The following is a 14,095-nucleotide window of genomic DNA, read 5'->3' as shown; positions in this document are numbered from 1 at the left end:
TTATTTCTTGGAGTTTTTTTTTTGGAAAATTTCCGGTGCCGGAGAAATTCCGAATGGCATTCGAAGCCATCGATACCTTTCAAAAGGTGTCCAAAATGTCGTTAGTTTAGAACTCTCCTCGTCGAGACAAATTTGCCAAAAACCACATTTAGTATCCATGGTGCTGAATGCCTTAGCATTTGTTAGTTCCGGCAACAGTTCGTTCATTGTGAGCATTTGGTAATGCGGTCTCTTCAGGGCTTTATTGAGAATTATCGGATCGAAGCATACCCGCAACTTGTTATTTCGCTTTACGAGCACCAGATTACTGACCCAGTCGGTGTTTTGTTTTTCCTCAACAATAACGCCTTGCTTTTCCATATCTGCTAACACTTCTTGTAGTTGGTTCCGTAACGTTACAGCTATTCTGCGAGGCTGCTGGACAATTGGCTTGATAGTGTAATCCACTTCCAAATGTACAGTTCCTTCCAACTTCCCAAGGCCTTCAAATACTTTTGGGTATTTGTCGATTATTTGGTTCGCAGCGTGCGTTTGATCCTCTTTGATTGTATTACAAAGTTTAATTAGCTTTAATGCTAGGCAGGTATTTAGCGAAAGAAGTGGAGGTTGTTCAAAATCAACCACATTAAACACGATGTTGTAACGCTTGTTGTTATGCACACATGGTAAAACAGTTCTACCCAGCGACTTTAGAGAAGATCCGCCAAACGCTTTCAAAACTGCACCGTACCGTGGTTTTCCAGCTGCAACTGTTTTGTTTCAAGTATCTTCAGAGCGTTAATACTTCCTATGACATTGCACGATGCACCAGAATCGAGGACGCATTTGACAGCCATCGAACGTTCCTTTACACTGCGAAACTTTATGACAGATTTCAAAACAGAATCCTCGCGTCGTTTGAGGCTATAAAGGTATTGCACCGTACCGACCGATCCGTCGCTGTCGGATTCCCCATCTTTATTCCGATCTTCGTTATTCACCGTCCGTACATTCGCTTTCCGCTGCGAAGGCTTCGCTTGCTGATTGCGTTGTTGTTCCTCTTGCCTCTTCCGGCAAACTGCTGCATAGTGGTTCTTCTGTTTACAGTGATTACATGTTGCACCGCGGGCTGGACATTCCGATAATTTTTTATGGTATCCTCTACCACAGAAAGAGCATTTTCTCGTCGAAACTTGCTTGCTGCCAGTCAATTTATTTATTGTCTGTGCTGACGGTCCAGGTTGAAGCCAATTGTTTCGCACCAAATCCACTTGCGTTGCTTCTTCCAACTGTGGAACTGTGAGATGACCATTTCCGACGTCAGATTTTGCTGTTTCAGGAACTGTTTCTTGAGATTTATGTCAAGCAGTCCCGTGATAATCTTATCGCGTAACATCTCGTCCTCCAGGTTTCCAAAGTTGCATTCTTTCGCGAGTCCACGTGCTTTGTTGATAAAGTTCGTCATGCTCTCCGCTTCGCCGTTTTCATTGGCTGGCTCTTGACGACACTGAGCGAACTCGTACCGTGCTAATTTGACATCCCTGCGGGGTACCATGTATCTGGACAATGATTCCAAACATGCTGCAACCGTGTTGTTCTCTTCCGGCTGTAGAGGCCACAGATTGAAAATTTTTCGTGCTTCCATTCCAAGTGCTGCTTTGAAGGTCGCTACCTTCACTCGTTCATCCCGTAACTCGACACCCGATGCGATGAGATAAATCTCGAATGCATCCTTGAAGTTGTCGACGTTTTCTTTGATGTTTCCGCTTAGCTTGAGGGATTCCGGAAATGCTGCTGTTAATCGCTGGCGCTGCTTGCACAGCTTGCTGGAATCCACCACCTTCACGTTGTTCCGATGTCATTACGGGATAGGTTTTTTTTTGTATTCTTTAACTAATTTTTGCGTTCGAATCGCAACGATATTGTTCTAGAGTTTACACTTGTGGTATAAATAACGTTTTTTACGGAAGGAAACTTTTAAAATTAGAATTGCGCAGTAAATATCCCACTTCTGACACCATGTTGCGCAAACTAAGTGTTAGTACATGGATGGGTTGATATGAACTGATTTGTATTTCGATTTGATCAAGGTTGTTATATGTGTACAAGGTTATTAATGTGAAGTGCAACATGTGGATAATTCATTTGGCTATAGTTTTTTTATATAAAGTAGGCACTATCATAACAACATGCGAATCCATTTTACCCCAATTCTTCCCATAAATCAGGTTTGTAGTTGAACATAGCCTTACATTTTGGCATGTGTCAAATTGCTGTTGGTTAAAAGTAGTATGTTATAAAAAAAGGCCCAGGAATTTAGCGGACGGGCATAGCGTAGTTGGTAAATCGATTGCCTTGTAGGCAGCTCGAATCCCAACCCCGCCCATAGGGTTAGAGATTTTTCCAAAAGAGATATCTCTAACCCGAAAAGAGAGGAATAACCCTAAGGTTAAAACCTCTATAATCAAAATAAAAAAACAAGTCCAAGGAATCGCTTGTTGACAATTAGAATGACCATACGAAAGCATTTTTTCCATTTAACCTCAAATTTAAATATTTCGTTTGACATAACAAAAATAAATCACACATACTTAAGGTAATATTTTTATTTGTCGTTATATCAATAGTCATTCATAATTGCTGCAATCGCTCTCGTCATCACTACCTTCTTCTGTGTCTTCAGATGATTCCAATCCGTGATCAACTTAATAATTTTTCAACCGTTTCTCAAATTCAATGTCGATCTTCTTCGATTTTTTCTGCCATTTGCCAGGAAAGAAAGATACGACATCTTGGCATCTGACCAAGTTAGAACTGATCTCATCATATCGATAAGGTTATCTTCTGCTGAGGTTTTGCGGGCCAAATGTAAGCGAGAAAATTTGTGGCGTTTATGGATCCTTTCGCCTGGTTGCTCATCCACAGAGTTCATCGTATATGGCTGAAATATCGTCAAAATTACTATTTTTCATCAAAATGGTGCTATACTACTTACCAAGCGTTCAATCATGTCCGGTAGATGATCGCATTTATGTAAACAAGGAGGAAAAATTTGCACAGTGGGAAACTCGTCTCTGATCTGCTGTTGAAATGTTGAAATCAATCCTCTAATCTTATCGGAATTTAATTTTTTGACGACAACGCCAGACTACTGATCAGTCGAAGATTGTTCACTGGCCCTGCATTGACACCAATTATCTCAGAAAATTTCATAGGGTCTGCAAGAAGGCGTCTTGCCATATTTCCATTATTGGAGCTTCCACTGCCAGCTATTTTGGGCCTGTTAATATTCATCCCAAAATATTTTTCTAGTTCATCTGCCATTCTACGGACTTCTGCTTTAACCAAGGGGTGGCTGAATGGCAGATTGCCAGAGACAGCCTTCCTAGCAGCATGTCTTATCATCCATTCTACCGCGTTAAACCTTGCATGAAAGAAAGACGGCCCGGCCCAATCTGCTAATTTGTTTTGTCAAAGTATAGCGGACATATTTTAGTGTTTTAGTGTTTCAAAAACGCTTTTAATCCACCTAACAGTGTGATGAGACATTTCTTATAACTCTTATCACTCTCTTCGGATATTATATCGTTTGAGAACATTTAGATCTTGATGCTTCGCGATGTTTTTGATAACACATACTACATGGGATAGTGGCAGGACTCAGAGAATCGCTCAAATCAGCACAGGACAACATCAGTGTTAGAAATCTCAAACCAAATCAATGGGAAAGCGAAAAATGGCCCATAAAATAGACATACCAACGAATTATTGTTAATGCTCTGTTAATAAAATATCTAAATTGTGGTGGGAAAACTGAATTTTCCTAAAGGGGTTATATATTGTACTGAGCCAAAAAAATCGATTTTTTTGCAATCGATTTGAAGTTTATACTTTACTCAAATTTCCAACGCGACTGAGAACTAAGAAATCAACGCTTTTTCTTGAAAACTACTAGCAGTGACACCATTCAAAGAAAATCAACAGTGAATATTTCCAGACTTGGTTTTATTTCCTATTTAAGAACTATTGTGTTTTATATTCTAGATTGCATGATTCAGTGATCGAAACCCAAAACTTCATAAAGTATTTGAAATTATTAAATTAAAATTTGTTTTTGCTATTGAAATTGACAAAATGATAGAATCGCCTTTTTGCGGATTGTTTACTTTTTCGGTCAGCATTGAAGTATCGCCCTTACGGTTTTTTACAATAACTACCGGTCTACACCACAGATTTCGTCCGTGTTTTTTCAATAGCGATCATTGTTACTATTTACAGCTGGTATCAGCTTGAAAATCCTAAAAAATACGAAAAAACAGTTTCGCCTCTAAACTGCTAGCAAAAAAGTATCGCCCTGATTGTTTGCATGGAGCGTGGAGGGCGAAACTTTAAATACACAAACAAAAATACAGTTTCGCCCGTTGTATTTTTTGCTGTAGTTTAAGAAAGCAAAATCGTAGAATTCAAATTTTTAGGTTAATTTGTTGCGTTTCAAAGCCCTCATTCGCATGTATGAAAAAACCTTATGTTTATATTTGTAAGTATCGCCCTTTTCACAAAAAAGCGTTGAAATGGAATCGCAGATCCTGATATCACGCCATCTCTGAAGTGCATGCGTGCATAGTTCCAAATTTTACTTCGACATCGACTATTTCTAAAGGTGACTTCCCAGTAGTATCCTTGATTTGAATTATTGTCGCTAATCCTAATGCCAATGAACAAATAAAAACCTCTCGAAAACGAACCGAATCATCATCATTACTGGAATTTTCATTTTCACGAAACTTTTCGATAACCTTCCGTCACTTGCGTTAATGCACTGGGTGCACAGTGCTCTGAAAACCTAGCGAAATCGTCTTAGGGCACCAGCGGGTCTAATTCAGAGCTATCTGCGCGGCGAGTTAAATCTGTAAAGAATACTAAAAATTAATTTCTCTTCTATCATTTTCAGTTCAGCAATTCGAGAGATCGTGCTCACAGCAAGCCATGAAAAATAGACTACGTTGTGAAGCGATGGTCACTATTTATTAAAAAATCACGGTTAAATAAAAAATTAAACTATTAAAAAATTTCAAATAGTTTATAATTTTCACAAACTTATTAGGAAAAATTGTTTAATAAGCTTACGTAATATTGTGTAGGAAAAACCTGTTTTAATCCACCTAGCGGTGCAATTGTGCCTTTCTCATTTCTCTAAACTATGGCACGGAGGCTTTTTATGTTCAACATAATTGTGGAAATCTCCATTACATTCTTAGTACACTTTGCACTTATACACAATGGCATGCCAGCCACGAACTTGATGAGCTACGTGTCGACGGTGAAACACTTGAAACAAAAAAATATCATACTCCATTAGCCTAATCATCATTAGATCAATGTTATCTGCTTGCTAACTCATTTTGTCATGCGGGGCTGGGTATGTGAAGAGGGCGAAAGTCCCATGAACGAACGACTCCCCAGCTTAAATTGGTATGCTTTGTGATACAGTGGTGGTTTAAAGATGATGGGGTTGAAAGGGAGGGGTATGAGGGCTGGATGGGGTGGTGGTCTGAGGGGTGATTTAAGGAGATTTTTAAAGGAGGGGCGCGAACAGTAGAGGGGGGGGGTGTAATCCCTCTCCGTAAACCATCAACTACGCCCCTGTTAAAATCCAGAAACCCTAAACGAGTCGAAAAAAAATTTAGGTTGACATTTTTCAGAGTGATTGCATAACCTTTCTATATGAGAAAGGCAAAAATGTGCCAAAATCCAAAAAAGTGAATCGTAGTCAAATTTTTTTTTCGAGTTTGCATCAAATCTCGACGTTTCATGCACCTTGAACACATTTAGCATCAAAAATAAAAATTCTATTTTTAATTTTTCCTATAGTTTATATGAGAAATTTCTGTGTGGCCGCACTCTGAAACCCGTAATTCCGGAACCAGTATTCCGATCGATCCAAAATTCAATAGCAGCCGATGGGAAGGTTGCACCTTTCATTTGAGACTAAGTTTGGGCAAATCGGTCCAGCCATCTCTGAGAAAAATGAGTGACATTATTTGACACATACGCACATACATACACACACACACATACACACACACATACATACATACATACACACACACATACAGACTTTTTCCGATCTCGACGAACTGAGTCGAATGGGATATGACACTCGGCCCTCCGGGCCGGGATTAGGTTGACGTTTTTCAGAGTGATTGCATAACCTTTCTATATGAGAAAGGCAAAAATGTGCCAAAATCCAAAAAAGTGAATCGTAGTCAAATTTTTTTTTCGAGTTTGCATCGAATCTCGACGTTTCATGCACTGTTAAAAATCCGGTACATTCACCCTACAACGTGATTCTCGTCTCTTCGCAGCCGCGCTCGTCTACCCGTGCAACAGTGCGATCCTCTCTGAGTCGCTATCCCGATAGATCATACTCTCCCAGTCTGGCATCTGATCTACCCATAGCTAATGGACAGATGAAATTAAACTTCCTACGTGCGCGCAATCCGTTTGTATTTACCTCCGTTCGATGCTAACAAAGCAAGTTATTTTGAAACGTCTGGAATTGTTCTGGGAATAAACGGCGGTGAAAGTGGATCTAGTGCAGCACAGTTTCTAATCCGAAATCCGGTGAAACATTTTGGTCCTTCGAACCGGATCTCGGAGACGATTGAACCGAGTAAAAGATCAGTGACAAGTGGTAACAAATTCTCGAAAAGTTGAGCTGAAATCTAAGAAATAAACACACTAGATCAGTGACATGCTACTAGCGGACGTCGTCCCCGCAATACAGACAGTGTGGTTATTGCTGTTGCTGTTTTGATTGTCTTCAGTGTGCCCGAGTAGCTCGAATTTGTTAGTGTCTAAAGTTTTTCGACCGCGTTTGCTGGACTGCAACTAACATTCTCGTGCGACCGCCCTGCGAATTGTTTCGGACAAACAGAAACACCAGCTTTAATTCATCGCGATTTCGATACTGGGGAAGTGCTTGCATGCCTGCTGCATGATATCACTGATTTGATATTGTGGCAATAAAGTGAAGTTTCGGGCCCGCGCGTTTCGAAGAGTGAATAGTCTTGAATTTCTTGACTGTAGTCATTTCTGTTGCTTGTTTTTTGTTTGCCTTCCCTCGTTACTGTGTTACGTTACATTGAATGCAGTGCCATTGACTTGGTGGATCATTGTTGTGGATTTCTAATATGGTAACAGAGCTGCGTGACCTGAAGAAGCAGGAGCGAAACATTCGGAAGACTTTCGATGCCATTCAACAGTTTTTGGTTAATTTTGACGAGGAAAGGCATGCGGATCAGCTAGTAATTCGTCTGCAGCGGTTGGAAGTTGCATTCGGTGAGTTTCACGTGGTTAGAAGAAAAATTGAGTTGCTAACAGACGACGTCCTGGATTTAGCAGATACGAAGGAATCAGAAGAAGAACGAAACGAACGACTGGAATCGTTAGCCCAGGCTAGAGACGATGAGAATGCACAGATAATTATGGAGATGGAAGATCAGTACTGTGTTCTGAAGAGTGCGCTTGCTCGTTGGAAGAATGATATTTTTGGAGATGTAAGAGCCGCCAATCACTCAATAACGCAAACTCCATCTGCTGGTATTTCCAGGGTAAAGCTACCGGAGATTCGCTTGCCGTCCTTCAGTGGCAACATTAAGGAGTGGGTTACCTTTCGTGACACGTTCAGGAGTCTGATTCACGACAACTTACAGTTGACTACCATGGACAGATTCACCTACCTCAAGTCATCGCTTACTGGAGAAGCGCTGCAGGAGATTAATTCGGTTGAAATGTCAGCCGTGAACTACGATGTGGCCTGGTGCATGTTGGAAAAACGTTACGAGAACACAAAACTTATAGTCAAGGCCCATTTGGATTCCTTATTTGCAGTAGAGGCTATGAAGAAAGAAAGCTATGAAGCACTGAACAAACTGATTGGAGACTTTGAAAAGAATCTTCTGATGCTGGACAAGGTGGGAGAAAACACGTCCAGTTGGAGTACCATACTGGTCTATATGATCTGCTCTCGCCTGGATGCCTGTACGTTGCGCCATTGGGAGACACACCATAACTCGAAGGATGTACCCAGTTTCCAAAATCTGATGATCTACCTGCGAAACCATTGTTCAATTCTACAATCCATTTCACCCGCTCAATCATCATCAGTTGACGAAACGAGAGCTAGAGTAGGAGTTAGTCATTCCGTAACCCAATCTTTTGCTCAATGTCTATTTTGTGGCGAAGACTATCACTCCGCTTTTCGGTGCAAAAGGTTTTTGAGGATGGATGTGGTTGAACGCAGTGAGCTGGTAAAAGGCCTCAATCTGTGTCTGAATTGTCTGTCATCGGGACACTATGCTCATATCTGCACTAGAGGTACGTGTCATCACTGTCCAGGAAAACATCATTCGTTGCTACACCCGGAATCGTCGGTACCATTAAGCTCGGAACTTCAATCCTCCGTCCCACAATCGCATAGCACGCCCACTGCATCCAACCAGCAGCAACCATATAACCGACCATTGAGGCAATGCCAATCAGCACATGCTAGTACAGTTCAAGCATCTACACAATCTGTCCCCGCGAGATACCCGCAAAACACGTCCGCTCAACCGCTACCCACCACAAGCCAATCATGCGCAAACTACAACACCGTAGCCCTTCCTGCCAGTGCACGAGCACTTACACATGATGTTCTTCTATCTACCGCCATCGTTCAGGTCCAAGATCAATACGGCAATACAAGACTAGCTAGAGCACTACTAGACTCGTGTTCCCAGTTCTGCTTTATGACGAAGAACTTTTGTCAGAAGCTGAATTTCCGGTATACTCCAAGAAAACTGTCAGTTCAAGGTATTGGAGGTTCAACAGTCGCTTCACGAAAGTCGGTGCATGCAATCATTCGTCCACGAATACCGACGATCTCATCGTTCACCGAAGACATGGAATTTTACGTTCTCCCGGAGCTGACAACGAAACTACCAGCTCGAAGTGTCAGCACTACTCAGTGGAGATTTCCCGGAGATATCATCCTTGCTGATCCACAGTTCTGTGAACCGAGACACATCGATCTAATTATTGGGGCCGAGCATTTTTTCGATTTACTGTCGGAAGGTCGAACCAGCATTCCAGCAGAAGGGCCTACATTACAAAATACGGCTTTTGGTTGGATTGCTTCTGGGCGAGTTTTATATCCTCAAACCTGTAAACAGCAAGCAGTTTCTTTGTTCTGTTCCAAATCAGTTGATTACAAGAGTACACACAAGGCTCTGTCTCTGTGTCCGGTATATCGGAGCTTTCCCACAGACTTATAGAAGGCCGAACCCTTGTGCACAAATTCTCGCGAGTTGGCGGCCGGCTGCTGCATATCGCAATGTCGTTATGCGAAGGATAAGAGCCTTTCTCGCCGCTTACTGGATGCTATCAATTAGTATTGAGATCCATATCTGAACCTATCCGTCCATCTATCCAACCTGCTAGGATATAACAAGAGGTCAGCTGTAACAACTGTCAACTCTATTTTCAACATCCACCATCTATCCGCGGTAATCGTCAACAGCAAAAACTAAGGACTCTGACGAAGGTCAACGACCGTTCTGTTAACAACAGAAGATTCAAAATTCAACAAAACAGAAACAACTAGTCATCATTCCATCAAAATCATGCACTCCAAGTTGAAACCTTCGATAAAGGTCGATCAACTGCACTGTTGGTCTTAATGAATAATCCAACCACCGCAGTACCAGTGCCGATCAGCATGCATAAGTGAGCGGAATGAGATGGAAGGACTGAAACTGTAGTCGATTGAAATCGAGGAGATTTCAAGGCGGCCGGTATGTTAAAAATCCGGTACATTCACCCTACAACGTGATTCTCGTCTCTTCGCAGCCGTGCTCGTCTACCCGTGCAACAGTGCGATCCTCTCTGAGTCGCTATCCCGATAGATCATACTCTCCCAGTCTGGCATCTGATCTACCCATAGCTAATGGACAGATGAAATTAAACTTCCTACGTGCGCGCAATCCGTTTGTATTTACCTCCGTTCGATGCTAACAAAGCAAGTTATTTTGAAACGTCTGGAATTGTTCTGGGAATAAACGGCGGTGAAAGTGGATCTAGTGCAGCACAGTTTCTAATCCGAAATCCGGTGAAACATGCACCTTGAACACATTTAGCATCAAAAATAAAAATTCAGTTTTTAATTTTTCCTATAGTTTATATGAGAAATTTCTGTGTGGCCGCACTCTGAAACCCGTAATTCCGGAACCAGAATTCCGATCGATCCAAAATTCAATTGCAGCCGATGGGAAGGTTGCACTGAGACTAAGCTTGGGCAAATCGGTCCAGCCATCTCTGAGAAAAATGAGTGACATTATTTGACACATACGCACATACATACACACACACATACACACACATACACACACACATACATACATACACACACACACATACAGACTTTTTCCGATCTCGACGAACTGAGTCGAATGGGATATGACACTCGGCCCTCCGGGCCGGGATTAGGTTGACGTTTTTCAGAGTGATTGCATAACCTTTCTATATGAGAAAGGCAAAAATGTGCCAAAATCCAAAAAAGTGAATCGTAGTCAAATTTTTTTTTTCGAGTTTGCATCGAATCTCGACGTTTCATGCACCTTGAACACATTTAGCATCAAAAATAAAAATTCAGTTTTTAATTTTTCCTATAGTTTATATGAGAAATTTCTGTGTGGCCGCACTCTGAAACCCGTAATTCCGGAACCAGAATTCCGATCGATCCAAAATTCAATAGCAGCCGATGGGAAGGTTGCACTGAGACTAAGCTTGGGCAAATCGGTCCAGCCATCTCTGAGAAAAATGAGTAACATTATTTGACACATACGCACATACATACACACACACATACACACACATACACACACACATACACACACACACATACATACATACACACACACATACAGACTTTTTCCGATCTCGACGAACTGAGTCGAATGGGATATGACACTCGGCCCTCCGGGCCGGGATTAGGTTGACGTTTTTCAGAGTGATTGCATAACCTTTCTATATGAGAAAGGCAAAAATGTGCCAAAATCCAAAAAAGTGAATCGTAGTCAAATTTTTTTTTCGAGTTTGCATCGAATCTCGACGTTTCATGCACCTTGAACACATTTAGCATCAAAAATAAAAATTCAGTTTTTAATTTTTCCTATAGTTTATATGAGAAATTTCTGTGTGGCCGCACTCTGAAACCCGTAATTCCGGAACCAGAATTCCGATCGATCCAAAATTCAATAGCAGCCGATGGGAAGGTTGCACTTTTCATTTGAGACTAAGTTTGGGCAAATCGGTCCAGCCATCTCTGAGAAAAATGAGTGACATTATTTGACACATACGCACATACATACACACACACACACACACATACACACACATACATACATACACACACACATACAGACTTTTTCCGATCTCGACGAACTGAGTCGAATGGGATATGACACTCGGCCCTCCGGGCCGGGATTAGGTTGACGTTTTTCAGAGTGATTGCATAACCTTTCTATATGAGAAAGGCAAAAATGTGCCAAAATCCAAAAAAGTGAATCTCAGTCAAATTTTTTTTTCGAGTTTGCATCGAATCTCGACGTTTCATGCACCTTGAACACATTTAGCATCAAAAATAAAAATTCAGTTTTTAATTTTTCCTATAGTTTATATGAGAAATTTCTGTGTGGCCGCACTCTGAAACCCGTAATTCCGGAACCAGAATTCCGATCGATCCAAAATTCAATAGCAGCCGATGGGAAGGTTGCACTTTTCATTTGAGACTAAGTTTGGGCAAATCGGTCCAGCCATCTCTGAGAAAAATGAGTGACATTATTTGACACATACGCACATACATACACACACACATACACACACATACACACACACATACATACATACACACACACATACAGACTTTTTCCGATCTCGACGAACTGAGTCGAATGGGATATGACACTCGGCCCTCCGGGCCGGGATTAGGTTGACGTTTTTCAGAGTGATTGCATAACCTTTCTATATGAGAAAGGCAAAAAGCTGAAAGTTTCAGTATTTTCTCTATCTGCAACATATAAACCCTTAAGTATACCAATTAATTGGTATACGAATTGGAATAAGTTGGCCAAATTTTGGAAGAAGTCTATAAAATAACCCCTTGAAAGCTACCTAAAAATTGTTGTAGTTCGATGCAATAAAAAAATCCCCAAAAATGAAATGTACCTATTAATGTGAAATAATACATACAATAAAGAATAATACATACAATAAAGACCCATTTTTATCTATCTCATGGTGTATTTTAGGCTGACAAAATGGAGACATTGACTAAATCGGGCAATTTTTTTTCTTTATAATAAACTGAAGCTGTTAAAATATTCTTCCCGTCCCTTGATGTAGTCTGATAACTATTTCTGATTATGATGAACTTTTTATTTTTACATATTTCCATCTTCATGATAAGGAAAACATGCGCAAGAAAGGATTTACTCCAATTCAGTCTTGTTCGTCTGCTAGAGCCCATCAAACATATGTTCATATTTGGCTGATAAAATCGGGGTTTCAATGTATTATAACAGATATTCAGCATTCGAAGAAGTTTCTTGTGAACGAGTGTAGAACGACTATGTTTCTACTTGCTTGCCAGAAATTCGGTTTGGTGAAAATCGATCATACTGTCCAAACGGCATAATTCCGAAACCGTAATTTTTGAAGTTTTAAAATTATGCAGAGTTATTTTTCAGAAAATATTAACAGAGTTCGTATTGTCTTTAGCGAATTTGTTGAGACTTTATTATAATCATGAATATTAACCTGAGAAAATTCACCATAAATACTTCTTGGACGATATACCGTCAAAATTATTTTATCAAATGATGCGCTGTTTAACGTTTGTAAAACTCATTGAAGATACTAAACCTCCGAAATTGGCGGTTTCAAAATGATACTATCTTGACCTTAAATTACTGTTTTTAAACATTTGACCTATACATATAATTGGTCATACAACAAAAATCAAATGCTCATCAAAATCGATCAGAACCTGCTAGAGTCAAATGGAAATTGTCATTTTTCATAAATTTCTCTCTACATTCGGCAAGTGTTATCCTCGTTATTAATCATATTACGTTTTCGTCTCAACTCGACGCATTCCAAAAAAAACCTGTTTTAGGTGGGTGCAATTGTGCTTTTCTCATTTGTCCAGACTACGAGTCCATAGCTGGTTATGTTCAATACAATGGTGGAAATGAATATTACATGTTCAGTACGATTGCACACACATACAACGGATCGACAGCCACGATCTTGAGATACTATGTGATACTGAAACATCGCTTGAAACCAGCGGCGGATCATGGAGAAAGATCCGGAAGGTCCAGGCCCTGCCGAACATTTTCAACTTGTTAAGAAATTTTAAACTAGTTTTAATTTCAAAGTAGCAACCCCTCACTGCATACTCCCTCCGGGCCGGTATGATTGACGATTTTTAGAGTGATTGCATAACCTTTCTATATTAGAAAGACAAAAATGTACCAAAGTCCAAAAAAAGTCAATTTTTGTTAAACATCTCAATGTTTCATGCATTTTAAAGTCATTTGGCATCAAAAATACAAATTTGATTTTGAAATTTTTCATTTCATTTGTGCAAATCGATCCAGCCATCTCTGATTAACAAAGGTCACATTTTTTTTCCACATATACACATACACACACATACATACACACACAGACATTTTCCGATCTCGACGAACTCAGTCGATTGGCATATGACACTTGGCCCTCCGGGTCGGGATTAGATTGACGAATTTTAGAGTGAATGAGAAAAGCAAAAACATTTTTAGTAAATGTTGAAAGTTATGCATTTTTTTTTTGGTGAGCAGTTCTATGTTTCATAGACATTAAATCAATTTTAACTTCGCTTCCTATTAACTAAAGACCCTTATTACAGTACATTTCTACAAAAACGAGCACAATTTGAAAGTAAATCTGAGGATTATGATTGATTACAGAACTCTAGAATTTTCTATTGGAATGTTTCCAGGCAGGAATTTGATATTGATGCAATTAGACA

General features: G+C 40.3%; 1 protein-coding gene across 3 annotated transcripts in view; it reads right to left on the bottom strand.

The window, feature by feature from the left end:
• LOC131686824 (cytochrome P450 315a1, mitochondrial) overlaps positions 1–14,095 on the bottom strand; it is a 414,542-nt gene that overhangs the window by 13,637 nt on the left and 386,810 nt on the right. The window lies entirely within an intron of this gene.

The sequence above is a fragment of the Topomyia yanbarensis genome, chromosome 1, assembly GCF_030247195.1.
Source record: "Topomyia yanbarensis strain Yona2022 chromosome 1, ASM3024719v1, whole genome shotgun sequence".
NCBI classification, from domain to species: Eukaryota; Metazoa; Arthropoda; class Insecta; order Diptera; family Culicidae; genus Topomyia; species Topomyia yanbarensis.
The sequence above is the reverse complement of the archived record's forward strand: the minus strand, read 5'-3'. Positions and strand labels throughout refer to the sequence as shown.